The sequence below is a fragment of the Rhipicephalus microplus genome, chromosome 7 (genome assembly GCF_043290135.1).
Source record: "Rhipicephalus microplus isolate Deutch F79 chromosome 7, USDA_Rmic, whole genome shotgun sequence".
Classification (NCBI taxonomy): Eukaryota; Metazoa; Arthropoda; class Arachnida; order Ixodida; family Ixodidae; genus Rhipicephalus; species Rhipicephalus microplus.
The window spans coordinates 22525959-22536582 of record NC_134706.1 but is presented as its reverse complement, the minus strand read 5'-3'; positions in this window follow the sequence as shown (position 1 = coordinate 22536582).

The following is a 10624-nucleotide window of genomic DNA, read 5'->3' as shown; positions in this document are numbered from 1 at the left end:
GCGGGTAATAATTTAGCATAAACATGCGTTTTTCCGCGGGGTTCGCAGAATACGGTCTCTCTATTTCTAGTTCAGCATGGTCAGTTAAGTGTGCACCATTGTAGAAATATGCTTCTGGGTCTCTTTCTGTGTGCCATAGCTAAGAAGGGCTATACATGCGCAAATAGTCAGAGTGCCAGGCGCCTAAAAGGATTTTTTTTTTTGCGCGTATTAACTTGGCCTAACCACACAGGCTCAATTTTTCTTCTGTCTGTGAACACTTTAAGGGTCGTTACACAAACTTAAGAGTTTTGAGAAGCGTAAAGGAATGAATGCACTGAGCGCTCAAGATCTCATTTACCAAGATGTCCAGTACTACGCGTGGCATAAAGAAGTGATAGGCCAAACTGAACACGGCTTCACCTTCATCTCATGGGCGTGCGCCCCAACATGGTGAAGGTGATAGAATGGTCCTGCCTATGTCAAAGTAGTACATGACACTGCGAGAACTATGTGAGACAACGTGTGTAATTTGTACAAACTGTTGCCTAAATAGAAGCATGAAAGTTTACAAAAATGTTAGAACACACAGGCGAAATCTATTCGCCTTATTTATTTAATTTCGTATCGAGAGAGACGCGAGACTAAGGTGCCTCCATTTTGTTTGCGTTGGTGTTCTCGCAGTTTGCGCATTGTGTCGGGGCCAGCATTCACAACGCTGGGCGTGGTTTTGGTGTATCGTCCCTAGCAGAAGATGCAGTGGTGTGACGCTGTGTATCGGGGTAAGGATACGTTATCCAAGCCAGCCTCTCCAAACGTGCGCGCAGATAGGGATCCATCCCACAAAAACTCGCAGTACAATACAAAAGAACATCGAAACGGCAGACCACCGCTTGCACGCACGGGCTGACATGGGCATCTCATGCGAGTGTAGGTTACGCGCGCATGACGTGCTCATGCACGTCGTGTGATGCTCCAGCTCCGAGTGAATTCCATACCAATAGCGGGGAAGGAATTAGATTTACGAAGTCTTTTTAGAGTTAGTGGCAAAGGTTTCAAGCTCACCTCCTGAGATTATGCTTTAGCCGCTTCTAATGATCAAATTATTATTTCTAGTGACAGAAACCTTTTCATTGGGCAGGCAACATTTTCCACTGCCTAAATCAATATTTTCAGGTGACCCAGTGAGGCAGCACATGTAAATGACAAACAAAAAACAAAAACTACATAGATATTGCTTTTTTTATCTGCACTCTACTTCCTTACTTCCCCTGATGACTCTCCACAGTTTCGCATTCATTCTTCATCTTCCTGCCACTGCACAGAGGCACCTCATGCTCCCTACGCATCTGAGCGCACACTGGAAAGAGGCTGAGCAGACGACGCGACATGGATGGTATACATGTGTAGAGGCTAGTGTACCTCCCTCTTGGCTAAAATGCTTTCTGAGTTTGACAGTTCTAAACGTAACTCGTGAAATAAAAAGTAGTTTGCACCAAAAAGTGTCCCGAAACCTATATTTTGCCCGGTAACATGAATACCGGGCTCAGTGGTACTTGAAAGCAAAATTTCAGGTTAAATAGCGTTTATATAGGCATCGATTTTGAAAACAGACATTTACAGGCACCTATACGAATTGAGGCTACAACGCCCGAAATAGGTATATATAGGCACTATAAAAGCATTATGAAAGGTCTCCTCGCCCTCTAATTTGTGCTCACGTGTCAAAATGACACGATATGAGCACAAGAAACGAAACAGGCGCTTGCATATAATTCGGCTATAGTCATAACACTGTATATCCTTAATCAAGCATAAGACGCACGGTCTGCCTGCTCCAAAGCTTGCTACAAAAAGATTTGTCTACCACTCCTTCGGCTCAACAATTATTTCATCTGGTTATCCCGTGAAACAAATCCGTTGTAATAGAGGGCAGTCCCCATACTTGAGATTCATACTATTGCTATTTGCAACTGGCCATTTGCTGATGCGCCATTCAATGTTGTGCCTGACTCGTGCCCTCCTTTTTACATTCTACGCCACGCCGTTTCTTATAGGTTAGTGTGCTTGGAATAAGCGTGCCTGTTTAGTGTAGAACGCCTGTCCGTTCACAGTATTGCGGCCTGGCTGCCCGCATTTTCAAGGCATTCTACGAAACACGAGAAGCAACAAAAAAGACGCGTACATCTACCCACACGACGAGCTGGAGTAAACGTGTCGCAGGGAGGTGAGGGTATCGGTTGAATGTTGCGTAATTTAGTATGGTTTGTAAAATGCTTAATTGTCATTTCGACTTCATTATTTCTGTTTATTGAATGAAGGAGAAGCGCTGCCCTCAACGAGCGATGTGACACTGTTGTTGGGTTGTACCATACTGCTGCTTGAAGGTACTGTTGCTTCCATCGCATCTACACGAGTCAAAAAAAGCGTCAAGTCAAACAAAAGCCATGTAAAGACGCCTTTTACTGAATTCGAAACGCGCGATCTGGTGCCTACGTATACCGGTTAGCTGGTGAACGGCTGTGCAGCGCGAGAAGTTAGTTTTTTACTAGCAGACGCTGCCTGCAATGGCCTTCAAGTTAATGTTCTCTCAATGACGTTTCGTTTGATATTCATGAAAGCACGTTAGAGAGTGCTTGCATGACTGTTAGTCGTGATGACGTCACGTGAGTCAATAGTGATCAAGTCGGTTGGCCGAGTCATAAGTATAACATTATTGCTCTCTCACAGACGTTTCGTTCGATATGCATGAAAACAGGTTAGGACAGCGCGTGCGTGTGTGATAGGCGTGATGACGTCACATGAGTCACTAGTATTCACGTTGCTAGGCCTAGTGAGAGCATTCAAGTTATTACTCTCTCAAATACATTTCGCTTGATATTGTGACGGGGTCGTGACGTGGCTGAAGACAGGAGACTTCGTGTTGGGATTTAACTGTTTATTTGGGCGAACCTGTGCCCGGTAAACGGAAAGTCCAATTACAGCAGCAGTCTCGCGCAGATAGCAGTCTCGGACTGATAGCGGCGAACGGAGCGTCAGCCTTCGATCAACAACTGACAAGTGGCGAAGCGCGTCGGCATTTATACTCCCGCCGTCGAATGTTCTAGCGCTACCGCTGGCGGCGGCGTACGTTCCAGAACAATCTGTACCATTCGCACTGTGGGCGTGATCTTATCGAAATGATCTACTACAGTCCGGAACCCTCTCGAAAACTGCAGGCGCGGTTTGCGCTGAGAATCGCGTGGTGTTTTGGGACGATAACAAAAGCTTGGGAAATGGATCGTGGCAATATGCATGTAGACAGGTTTGGACACTGCGTGCGTGGGTGTCAGGCGTGATGACGTCACGCCAGTCACTAGTGATGACGTCACTGGACCTTGTAAGAGCGTTCAAGTTATTACTCTCTCAAAGACATTTCGTTCGATATGCATGAAGACAGGTTAGGACACCGCGTGCGTGGGTGTCAGGCGTGATGACGTCACGCCAGTCACTAGTGATGACGTCACTGGGCCTTGTGACAGCGTTCAAGTTATTACTCTCTCAAAGACATTTCGTTTGATATGCATGAAGACAGGTTTGGACACTGCGTGCGTGTGTGTCAGGCATGATGACGTCACGCCAGTCACTAGTGATGACGTCACTGGGCTGTGACAGCGTTCAAGGTATTACTCTCTCAAAGACATTTCGTTTGATATGCATGAAGACAGGTTTGGACACCGCGTGCGTGGGTGTCAGGCATGATGACGTCACGCCAGTCACTAGTGATGACGTCACTGGGCCTTGTGACAGCGTTCAAGGTATTACTCTCTCAAAGACATTTCGTTTGATATGCATGAAGACAGGTTTGGACACTGCGTGCGTGGGTGTCAGGCATGATGACGTCACGCCAGTCACTAGTGATGACGTCACTGGGCCTTGTGACAGCGTTCAAGTTATTACTCTCTCAAAGACATTTCGTTTGATATGCATGAAGACAGGTTTGGACACTGCGTGTGCGTGTGATAGGCGTAATGACGTCACGTGAGTCACTAGTGATGACGTCACGCGGCCTAGTGCCAGCTTTCAAGTTATTACCCTTTCAAAGACGTTTTGTTTGATATGCATGAAGGCACATTATAGAGTGCTTGCGTGAGTCTTAGGCGAGATTACGTCACGCCAGTCACTAGTGATGACGTCACTGGGCCTTGTGACAGCGTTCAAGTTATTACTCTCTCAAACACGTTTCATTTGATATGTATGAACCCAGGTTAGACGCTGCGTGCGTGGGTGTCAAACGCGATGACGTCACACGAGTCACTAGTGATCACGTCACTCTGCCGATTGACAGCGTTCAATTTATTAGCCTCTCGAAGACGTTTCGTTTGGTATACATGATGGCAGGTTAGACATTGCGTGCGTGGGTGATAGGCGTGATGACGTCACCTAAATCACAAGTGATCAAGTCAGTTGGCCGAGTCATAGGTACCACGTTATCGCTCTCTTAAAGACGTTTCGTTTGGCATGCATGTCGGCAGGCGAGTAAATAACGTGCGCGGGTGATATTTGTGATGACGTCCCCTGAGGAACTGGTTATCAGGTGACTTGGCCGAGTTTTAGGTATCAAGATCCCGCCCTTTCAAAGACGTTTCATTTGATATGCATGACGGAAGGTTAAGACAGCGCGTGCGTGGGTGATATGCGTGAGGACGTCACCCGAGTCACTCGTGATGAGATCATTGGCCTGGTTAATAATTATCAAGTTATTACTGTGTGGACGGCGTTGCCTTTGATATGCATGTCGAAGGTGTGAATAGTGCTTACGTGGGTGATAGGCGTGATAAAGTCGCGCGAGTCGCATTGTGTCACTAGTGACTCATTCATGGCTTTTCCCTGTTAAATTCACTCCAAAGCTATTCACTCCACGCATTCCCGAAAATTCTGGGTCGTTTTGAAGTCACAATGTCATCAGGATTAAATTCACTGGCGTCCGGATTAAATCGGCTGGCGGTTGGATTAATTTCAGTGGCACTTGGATTAAAATGAATGGCACCTGGATTAATTTCAGTGGCGGCTGGATTAAATTGACTGGCGCCTAGATTAATTTGTCTGGCGCTTGGATTAAATTGAGCGGGAAAACCTGTAGAAGAAACGTACTTGCAAAAAGTCACCACAATAAAACACTTTAATGACAGGCCATGGAAAATCAACAGCACTCAAGTTTGAAGCGTAGCGCTTTGAAATGAAGTCGGAAACGCTGCAAATTGATGCGCGGCAAAGGAAGAAAGCATGACCACTAGGAACGACTGTTCACCATCCCCAAACGACAAATCATCAGTGTCATTGATGATGCAAGGGTTAGGCTGATTTCTTTTTGCACACTTTAACTAAACAATAATAATTATACACGAGTACTGGAAACCGTGCGAGAAGAACGAAAACTGACGGCACAGAAGCCAGGCGGATTTCTGAAATCATGAATGGTCTGAGAGTACACGAGAATAACTACACTCGGCGAACAACTTTCTGTGGCAGCACAGTCAAAGCTACGTAGGTGGAGCTTCTGCACATCTGTTACTACGCCGAGTAGTCCGTTTTCGTGCAATTTCGGTTTCGGTTTCGCAAGCGCATCCAACATATAGGCTTTCGCACGAGCACCCTTCAATAATTGTTACGTTTTTTAGAGTAAATCAATAAAGTGTTAATTTCTTTAAAGGAAAAGAACAAGAAGCTTTGCTGAAGCGTTCAGATTGTCCGCAAAAAAAAAAAACAACGTCCGAGCAGGAACAGTGTGACCGAAAAAAAATAAGGCAAAGGCACAAAAACAAATACTAAATTTTAATGCATGCTGTGTTGGCAACTAAGCATCATTGTTTTCATTCTTTTAGAGACACAAAAGTTTTTGAAGTTGTTCGCGTTACTTCTTTAAAAGACACGAAGGCATTGACGGGTAGCAGAAATTTGGCCACAACTAGTCATGAGTGGGCGTTTGAGGTTCATAAGTCCAAGTGGACGAAACGCAATCTAAACTTGAGCAAGAACGCTGTTTTTTGACAGTCAACACTAAAAAAATATCGAGTAAAAAGGGTGCCTTTTTGTCCCACAACAATAATCGTCACCAGGCTTGCGTGCGCTTCCTTTCTTGAAAACTCGGCGCTGGCCACCTTCCTATCGAGAATGCAATGTAACCCTGATAATGGGCATGTCGATCGTGACTAGAATAAACCAGGCGCGGGGCGATAGCGCAAGGATGAAACGCCATATAGATGACGATTATTGCAGTGGGACAAAAAGACACCCTTTTTACTCGCTCTTCTTTTAGAGTGAACAGCGCAATATGCACGAACGTGTCTGCTGCCCAGGTGAAGCACTGCACTGGTAATTTTATGCTTATAAATTGCTGTCATCGCAAAGCGCATAACACTGCTCCCTTCATAGACGCCGACGGTGACGGTGTTCCAGTACGCGACCTTCAGCGCGATCGTATAAGGCAGCTGAAATAACGACCACGCATGCAATACAATTGAGGAAGAGGGTAATTGCTTTTACGTACAGTTTCCAACGGCGCGTCAGCTTTCAAGCAGCTGCTCCTGCTGAAAACTGGCCGGCCACCGGTGACTGTTGAAAGTGGTCATATCTATTACAGTGCTGCTTTCGGTGATGGTATCACTCACACCCATCTTGTTTCTCGGCGATTGCACGGGCGGGAAACAAATTTTTTCACGACGCAACACTGTCTTCCATTCTCTCTGCTCGATCAACACAGATAGCGTAAAGAACACACTCATGCACGCTCAAAAGCTTCGACGTGAACATGCTTACAACGCGTAGTGCTTACTTAGCCAAGTTAGAAAAGTAAAAGTTACGGTGAAGCGGGCACATCGCAATATCACTTGCAGTATTTTTCGAGCTTTCGAGTTATGAACACTGAGCAGGCTGTGTGTTTGGAACGACAGCGCGTGCTCGCTCGTGCACGCCACCATTCCTGAAGAGCACGCAAATACCTGTTCCGCACTTTGTGCAGTCTTTTCCTTGACTGCTACTTCACACTACGTTTCGCAACAGGAAAGTTTATAGTTCTCAAAGAAAAGAAACACAGTAAAAATGCGAAGCATTTCTTAGCGAACTTCGATGACTTTGAGCATATCTATCTATCTATCTATCTATCTATCTATCTATCTATCTATCTATCTATCTATCTGTCTTTCTGTCTGTCTGTGTGTCTATCTATCTATCTATCTATCTATCTATTAGGCCGCCTATGACTTTTAGCTCTCCCGGCCGTTTCGAAAATGGTATCAATACCGAACTTGGTATGGCATGACATGACTGTACGAAGAACATATTTGACTAGCGGAGTATCACATGAAAATCTTAACATGTATGTCATGATTGTCATGATTTACATTTCATGGTCCTGCAGCTCTTGCGGTGGTTTCGTTCACATGTCATGCTGCAAAACTGGTATAGTATGACATGATTACATGGAGAACACAAGCAAAAGACCCTAACATAAAAATCATGACATGCTTGTCATGGAACAACAAGACTACCTGCCACGCTCATGATGCGCTCGCGGCCGTTTTGCTAGCGTCACATATACCAAATTCGGTATTACGGAACGTCCATGGATGACGAAGGTATGTGACTAGTGCTAACATGATAATAATGAGATGCGTGTCATGTAACAACATAACTACATGCCACACTCATGATGTGTTTGCGGTCGTTTCGCTAGCTTCCCATATGCCAAATTTGATATTTTGTGAAGTCACTGGATGACGAAGGTAAGTGGCACGTGCAAACATGATAATCATGAGATTCATGCCATCTGAGAACATGACTACATGCCACAGTCAAGGCTCCGATATATTTCAACGTGACAGGAGCTTGGCATCTCAGTCCCCACGTGGGAGCTGCCCGCAACACAGTGATCTGTGTTTTGGAGGACCAAATAAAAGTTTATCCAATCCAATCCAATGGTGCGCGTGCTCACCGGCGTTCATTTCGTCGCGTCACGCCGGCGTTGCCATGCCATGTGCCGGTCCTGCCATATACTCACAGGCGCGCGCCACGCTGCGTTGCTGTGACGCATGCGCGCTTGTGCGCGTCCGGCGTCTCTCCGTCACGAAAACAGGGAGATGCAGTGTTATCTGGGTCACGCTTCGGCGCGAAATGCAGCATGTCGCATTTTGCGCCAGATGCCGTCGGGCTGCGCCGACAGACGTTGGTTGCTAATGTAGTGTCGCTTTGTTAAGCGTGCGTGTGCGTCGTCGCTTCATTGGTGTATATTGGGTCTTTCATGATGCGCTCGCGGCCGTTTTGCTAGCTCCACATATACTAAATTTCTTGTTACGTGACGTCAATGGATGGCGAAATATTTGACTGGTCCAAACATGATAATCCTAACACGGGTGTCATGTAAGAACATGACAACATACCACGGTCAAAGTGTGGTGGCAGCCGTCTCGCTAGCTCCCCATATACTAAATTTGGTATCACGAGACGTGAATAGATGATGAAGATAGGCGACACATCCAAACTTGATAATCAAGATGCGCAAGTCGTGTACGGCATCATTCACTTCCACCTCGTAACGTCTTGATTTTAAAATGAGATATGAACCTTTCTCATTCGTGCTCGATTCCCACTGTACATGGGATCTGCCTTTTTTTTTTCAATTGCTTCTGTACCTATGTATGCGACATGCTAAACTTCTTAAGGTAACAGGGAATATTGTATATTTACTGTATAAACTTCCTCTAGGTAGCATATTTGCGCTAATGTACGACCTCTTGAGTTCAAGTAACAAGAGGGAGAGCCACTCACCAACCGCTTAGGATCAGCGCTCACACTGCAGATTACTAGCGTTGCTTTGTTATTATTATTATTATTATTATTATTATTATTATTATTATTATTATTATTATTATTATTATTATTATTATTATTATTATTATTATTATTATTATTATTATTATTATTATTATTAAGTAAGAGCAAAACTCGGATGCACCAATCACGTCTATACAAGCCTTGATTTCGAGCTTAAACTCTCGGTATGTAATAATCAAACAAAGTGCGTTATTTCGTTGAAAGAGTCAGATGTATACTAATGGTTGGACACTAATTACTTTTTTTGAGGTTTATTTCAAGTTTATTCGTCATAGTTTCTACTGTTTTCTCCATTTGCAGATGTGAAATTCTTTTTGCACATTTCATCGTGATGGGGCCACTTATAGATGGAATTTTTTTTCGCGTTTGGGTTTTTCAGTGGCACTTTTATAGTTGTAAACTCAATCAAGCTGGATAGCGATCGAGAGCAGACGTGCAGCACCCGTGTTAGGTGCTGCTCTTGTATTAAACTAGTATTACAATCGCGGCTCACGGCAGCTGATGTGAATCATTGTTCAACAGCCCTGTCACGTTGAACATTCATTTCACTGAAAGTTTAAAAGCTGCACTAAATTCACACGCTAGCAGCCACATCTTGCCGATTCGAGTGTTTCTACTTTAACTTATCCCTTCATTTTATGTTGTGTTTCACCCGTCAGAACAATTTGGACATATGCAGCCAGCCCATGCTGACCAACTCTGCATGATCAATGTACCCACTGCATCTCTGGGTAATACAAATAGAAAGAGCTTTTCAGTGCCGTTGATAGATAAGAAAAGAGCCAAGCGTTTATTCCTTCATCACTAAACGCTAAACACTCTATAGCAACACCCGCTTGCCGCGGCGTCTAACCACATGGGCTGTACGTAGTACAATTCAACACAGAATGCACTTTCCACCCAATTTCTCGGGACCACCAGAAAATATGGCTTCAGTACCAAAGAAGCCCATTCCATTGAAGCACGGCGAGAAAAACAACAACAGCCGATGTCAACTTCAATTGAGCTGCCCGGGTATGCGTAGTATCAGCGTTCTCTACGTAGTGTTGGCTTCTCCGTAGTGCAAATGAACCACCTCGACCACGTGATGACACTCGACCAATAGCGTTGCTGAAATTGTCAAAGGCCCAGTGAGCGGCATCCGGAAAACAGTAGCGCAATTCTGCTACCTAAAGGTTGCATATAGGGTAACTCTAAGAGATTTGAAGGTACAGCGTCCTCTGTCAACAAGCCCATAATTTCAATTTGCCATGTGTTGCGGCCAGAAAAACAAAAACAATCACATATCGCAGCCTGCCAAGTGATGGCAGCTAGTTTCTGTTTTTTAATGTGAGCGTTTCTTCGTATACTGTAGGCACTTCGAGCGTCTGTCTGTCTGTCTGTCTGTCTGTCTGTCTGTCCGTCTGTCTGTCTGTCTGTCTGTCTGTCTGTCTGTCTGTCTGTCTGTCTGTCTGTCTGTCTGTCTGTTATCTATCTATCTCTCTTGATAGCTCCTCGTGATCATTATTGTTATCACAGCCATTTTTAGCTAATTGAACACCTGCTTTAGGAAGGAAAACTGTCTTACCTATCTCTAATTTCAACCATTTTCTGTACGCCGAGTGCATTTTATGCCTGGGAAGTTCTCAATTCGATAACTTCGTGCAGTCTCTTCTCGTAATCAGCCACACCTCTCGCCTCGTGCTTTCTTTCTTTTTTAACCAACCACCGGTGATCTGACGTTCAGATCGCGTAACAATCCCAGGCCTATTTTCGCCGTTTATTGTCAGCTACT